The following is a 6,000-nucleotide window of genomic DNA, read 5'->3' on the forward strand; positions in this document are numbered from 1 at the left end:
AAGACAAATATCATATGATTTCACTTGTATGTGGAATCTAATAAACAAAACAAATTAAAAAAATATAACAAAACAGAAACAAACTAAGATACAGAGAATAAACTGGTGGTTGCCAGAGGGGATGGGGTGGGAGATGAGTGAAATAAGTGAGGGAGATTAAGAGGTACAGGCTTCTAGTTACCAAATAAATGAGTCACAGGGATGAAATGTACAGTGTGGGGAATATAGTCAATAATAATGTAATATCTTATATGATGACAGATGGTAACTAGACTTATTGTGGTGATCACTTTGTAATGTACAGAGATATCAAATCACTATGTTGTGCATCTGGAACTCAATTATACTTCAATTTAACTATATCAATTAGTTAATTAAAAAGAAAAAATAATTTTAAAATAAGAGTGGATGAAAGTGACCCTCTCACATCATCTTTTGTAACACTGAGTTGTATTTTATTTTTTCATCTGCCAATTTTATATGAAACAATAAATTCTACTTTTAATTTGCATATCTCTGATAATTACTTATGATAAACTTTTCTATGTGTTATGTATACAGGCTTCTTTTATCAAATGGTTCTTCTCATCATTTGCATATGTTATAAATTTTTTAAACCTTTACCTCCTTTTAAAAGATCTTAACAGTTGACCTTTAAAAAATTTTTTTTAAGTGTTTTCTAGTTTCCTTTGTGAGGTATTCTTTATTTACTTCATTATTTAGAAGTTTATTTTTCAATTTCCACATATATGTGAATTTCCCAAATTTACTTCTCATATTTATTTCTAAGTTCATTTCTTTGTGGTCAGATAACATATTTTATGTTATTTCAAGCCTTTTAAAAAATTTTGAAGCCTCTGCTATGACCTAACACATGGTTTATCCTGGAGAATGTTTTCATATGCACTTGAAGACAATATATTCTACTTCAGTTAGATGGAATATTGTATAGATGTGTGTTGGATCTAATTGGTTTACAATATTGTCCAAGTCTTCTATTTCTTCAATGACTTTTTTTGACTTGTTCTATTTATTATTGAAAGTGAGGTACCCAAGTCTCTAGTTAATTTCTTGGTATAGGACATATCAACTTCTAATACTTGTGCAGCTGTTTAATTTTTTATTTAACATAAAAGCAAATTTTTTCACATGTCTGTTGTGTATACCAAATTAGATATTACCCCAAGTATGTCATCTTGGTTCCTTTTACCGTTACTGAAGGTCTTCAGTAATATTTAAACTATATAAAGCTGTAACATAAAAAATGCTTTTATATCTTGTGTCACATGCAAATAATGTAAGTGAGAACCACTGAGATATTGTTCTGCTACTCTGTGTAGTAGCTGCTATCTGTTTGAAGATCTGGTGATCTTTCATACAGGTCAATTTTTTGACCTACTGCTATTAAGCTATAGCAAGGAACACTGTGGAATGAAGTAAGCTACTGGTTTTGTTCCTCAAATCCACTGAGTGTCAGAGGTATAATGTAATTTGGGGGGATTCTTGATGGGCTCTGAAGCAAACCATGCAATTTCTTTAAGAAGCTTTAAATAATTGTTTCAATCATGAGTGAGAATTTAGAGAAAAGATTATGAAGAAGAGAAGTACAACTTGCAGGAGTGAGGGAGAGAGAGTAAGACTGCAGGGTAAGAGGAGAGACACCAGAGAGTGAGAGCAAGAGGAAGAAAGCAAAACATTAGAAACCGGAGCAAGTATAACAATAAAGAAGAGATGTGAATCTTAGGAAACTTGAAGAACTAAGGATGAAGGTAGCAGTAGGAAGTTTTGCAAGTCTTCAGGCAAAACAATTAGGGAGTGCAAAGGAACTAACATTTACCTATAGCATTGAAATCTGACAATTATTTAGAAATAACTGTTCTGGGTCCAGTTACACTTCTAAACACTTAACAAACATAGTTTTAGTAATTCCCTTAGGTACCCTATTAGGTATATATCATGCCCCCACCCACACCTTTTACAGATCAGGAAACTGAAGTTCCGAGAGTTTTGTTAACTTGCCTTAGGTTACACAGTCCCAAGGTGATAAAGAAGAAATTTAGACTCATGTCTACACAATTCCAAAGCCCATGCTGTTCAGAATATATTTTGTCAATGGTTCTCTCCAGGGCACTACCACCCTTTAGATCGGCAGTCCCCAACTTTTTTGGCACCAGGGACCTGTTTCGTGGAAGACAATTTTGCCATGGATGGGGTTGGGGGGGATGGTTCAGGCGGTAATGCGAGCGATGGGGAGCAATGGGGAGCGGCAGATGAAGCTTCGCTCGCTCGCCCGTCACTCACCTTCTGCTGTGCGGCCTGGTTCCTAACAGGCCTCAGACTGGTACCGGTCCGAGGCCTGGGGTTTGGGGACCTCTGCTTTAGATAGTATTTTACAAATTTCGTATGGGCAGTTTTTGTTCTCACAATAATAGGGAAGCATTATTGATGTTCAGGGCAGAAAACCACAGATGTTCCGATGGTATTGGAGTCACAAACACACTACACTTCTAGTGGTTTGTAAGTACAGTTTCTGATTCACAATGAGTCCAGTTGCAAGCAACATGATTTTTTTACCATGTTTTCTAGGGTAACATCTTAGCTTGGGCTACCATAACAAAATACAATAGACTTGATGGTTTAAACAACAGAAATTTTTTCTTTTCTCACAGTTCTGGAGGCTTGATGTCCAAGATCAAGGTGCCATCATGGTCAGTGTCTGGTGAGGAATCCTTTCTGGCTTATAGATAGGCACCTTCTCACTGTGTCATCACATGGTGAGGAGAAAGAAACAGAGAGATCTATCTCATATCCTCTTCTTAGAAATCTACCAATCCTATCAGATTAGTAGCCCACCTTTGCGGGGTTCCTGGACCCAATTTCAATGTGTGTGTATGGAAGGGAGTGCTTCCCCATACCTCCAACAAGCAATTGTCAGACATTAGCTGGGTGTCCTACAATTCAACTCAGTTCTGATGCTATCAACCCAGAGATACCACCAGATCCCATAGGTTAAAGGTTTCAGTCCTATAAGACTGCCTACCCTACCACTTCAGATGTCAATTGCAAGCCCTTGTTGTTACCTATGCTTCTCATCAATCAGGTATAGATTGGGGCTTCCCATGACCCCCTCCTGGGACTTCAGACACCAGTCTCAAGTCCAGGTTGTTATCTGTACTTCTGACTGACTGGCTATAAACCCACAACCCCCACCCCCCAGCCTTGGGGGTCGATTAACTTGCCAGAGTGGCTCATAGAACTTGGAGAAACATTTTGTTTACTAGATCACTGGTTTGTTTTAAAAAAATAATTCAGGAAAAGCCAGATGGAAGAGATGCAATGGGCAAAGTATGTGAAAAGGGCTCAGGCTTCCATGTCCTCTCCTAGCTCAACACTCTCCCCAAATCTCCACATATTCACCAACGTGGAAGCTCTCCAAACCCAGTCCTTTTGAGTCTTTATGGAAGCTTCATTACATAGGCATGATTGATTAAAGCATTGACCATTGGCAATTGATTCAACCTCCATCTCCTCTCCCCTCTCCAGAGGCCTGGGGGTAGGACTGAAAGTTCCAAATCACATGGTTAGTTCTCCTGGTGACCATCCCCCCATGCTGAGATGGTATTCAAAAGTCACTTTATTACATCAACAAAGTTATCTTCATGGTTTTTATTACTTAGAGAATTCCAAGGGTTGTAGGAGCTCCGTGCTAGAAACAGGAACAAAGACCAAACATATATTTCTTATTACAAATCACAATATCACACTGCTCTTATGACCTCAGTTAACCTCAATTAACTCCTAAAAGCTTTATCTTCAAATACAGTTTAAAAAAATATGGGGCTTTGGGCTTCAGCATACCCACACATTGGGGCAGGATAGGGTACATAATGCAGTCCATAGCAGGTAGTCTTAGTTGAGCAAATTTTTTTTTTTACAAATGTTTCCTTTTTTATTGGTTGGTAATGATTAGCACAGGGTGTAAGTTTGAGATATAGGTATATATAATTAAAAATATTTTTCATTTAGATTTGAAATTTGAGATCTTAAGTTGGTGGGTAAGTTGAGCATTTAGATATTAAAATAAATATGTTTAATACAGTTCTCTTTTTTTTCTTTTGCATTATAGTTAGGGACATTGTATTTTTTTTAACTGTGTGGGGGGGATGAATTTCCTATCAAGATGGTAAGAGGTGAATTTTACAGTAATTATTATAAACAGGATAATTTGAGTCTGATTAGTCTATTATGGAGTGATGCTTAACTAATTTCTGAGCTTTCTGTATTTATTATTATCACTTACCCTCACAAAAATCTTGATAGGGAGGTGTTGCTATCTTTATTTTACAAACAAGTAATTTAGAGTCATAAGATTTGGTACTTAGGAACACACAACTAATTTGCGGTATAATTACCATGCAGCTGAGGTGTGTTTGATTCCATGGCCTGTATTTGTTCCTCACTATCTATCTCAATTCTTACTGGATGCAAAACAGACAGAGACACAGACTTAGTGATGTCAACTAGGCAATTGTTACCCTCTGTGGGAGGAACGACTGGTCATTCAACAGAAACCTTCACGAGAGTAAATTTTTACAGGTTTTGATTCTAAGTAGTAGGGCCTCTTCCCTATAAAATTTTAGTAAATTTTAGTCTTAATTGCTAAGTGTTGTATCCCTAAGTTATTATTCCAAATTAGTTTTCTTTATAAATTTGTACTGTTGACTGAACAATAGGTACCCAGTTGACTGGTAGCACACAAGTAGATTTAGGCAAATTAGACATAAATAGTACTTCTTAAAGGTTCTTAAGTTGTAATTTTGTGACTTGGAGAAGTTAAGTATGTTGTCTAAGGTACAAAAGGGAGTCTGTTTAAGAACCATAGCTACAACCCAGTAAGTTACTTAAAATAAGTATTGGACTAAATATGATCTAAACTCCTCTCACCAGTTGTAAAACTCTTTGGACCCAGATAATTAGTAGGAGGTTTTTCCCTACCTATATTGATCTTTAGTCAGTGATATTAATAAGCAATTGTTATATAATTATTCTAAAGCTACGATTCACAGTCTATCACAGAAACACAATTAAAAATTATTTATTTAATATTTTCTCTATCACAAGCAGGTCAATATTTCTCTGATAATTTTAAAATCTAATTCAGGATTTGATTCCTTTGTTTTCCTCTTTAAAAACTGTGGATTGTCTTTCTCCCTTAAGTACAAGTGTTTTAATTTAATGTTTCTGCCTTTGGCCCTTTGGCATCCACACAATTTAATATTAAAAAATACATTGCATTTAGTATTACTTTCTGCTTCATTTCAAAAACTAAAATTTTTGTCACTTGAGGCAAATAACTTTATGAAAAACAACTGGGAACTGTGCTACACATTCAGCACATCAGGAATGAGAGTATCATATGCAAAGAGATTTCTCTTTATGAATATTCATGGGAATAAATATTGGGGTCAGATTGGTTTTGGGTTTCAATGTGACTTTTTACTGAATGCATATAAGGGAATTTTTTTTTGAGGCAGTTTTTTTTCTGTTATGCATACCTTCAAGATGAAAAAAATACAGTATTATTTCTACAAATGGATTTACGCTGAAGGTGATTTGCATATCAGTGTGCCATTCTGTACACTATTAGACATCTTTATCACAAATCATGGATGCCTTTATTATTGAAACCCCTTGAGGATGGAAAGTGAGTGTTGTTTGAAAATGTTAAAGAGGGAGAATGTTCAAATTGTGTAAATAATGATATCTAGCCAGTACAAAAACATTACCAAAAGAAAGAAAAGAAAGAAAGAAAGAAAGAAAAAATCAAGTTCAAATATAAAATATAGATAATGATTAACAAAAACACTATTACAAAATATTTTATAGAGAGCAAAATGTGTGGGTGGTCACATAAATATGCATAAATGCCGCTAAAATGTTATCTCTATGCAGTAGTAAACGAATTTGTATACATCTAGAAAGATTTAGTTAGAAATTGAT

This window comes from Neophocaena asiaeorientalis, unplaced genomic scaffold, assembly GCF_003031525.2.
Source record: "Neophocaena asiaeorientalis asiaeorientalis breed wild unplaced genomic scaffold, Neophocaena_asiaeorientalis_V1.1 scaffold57, whole genome shotgun sequence".
In the NCBI taxonomy this organism is placed as follows: domain Eukaryota; kingdom Metazoa; phylum Chordata; class Mammalia; order Artiodactyla; family Phocoenidae; genus Neophocaena; species Neophocaena asiaeorientalis.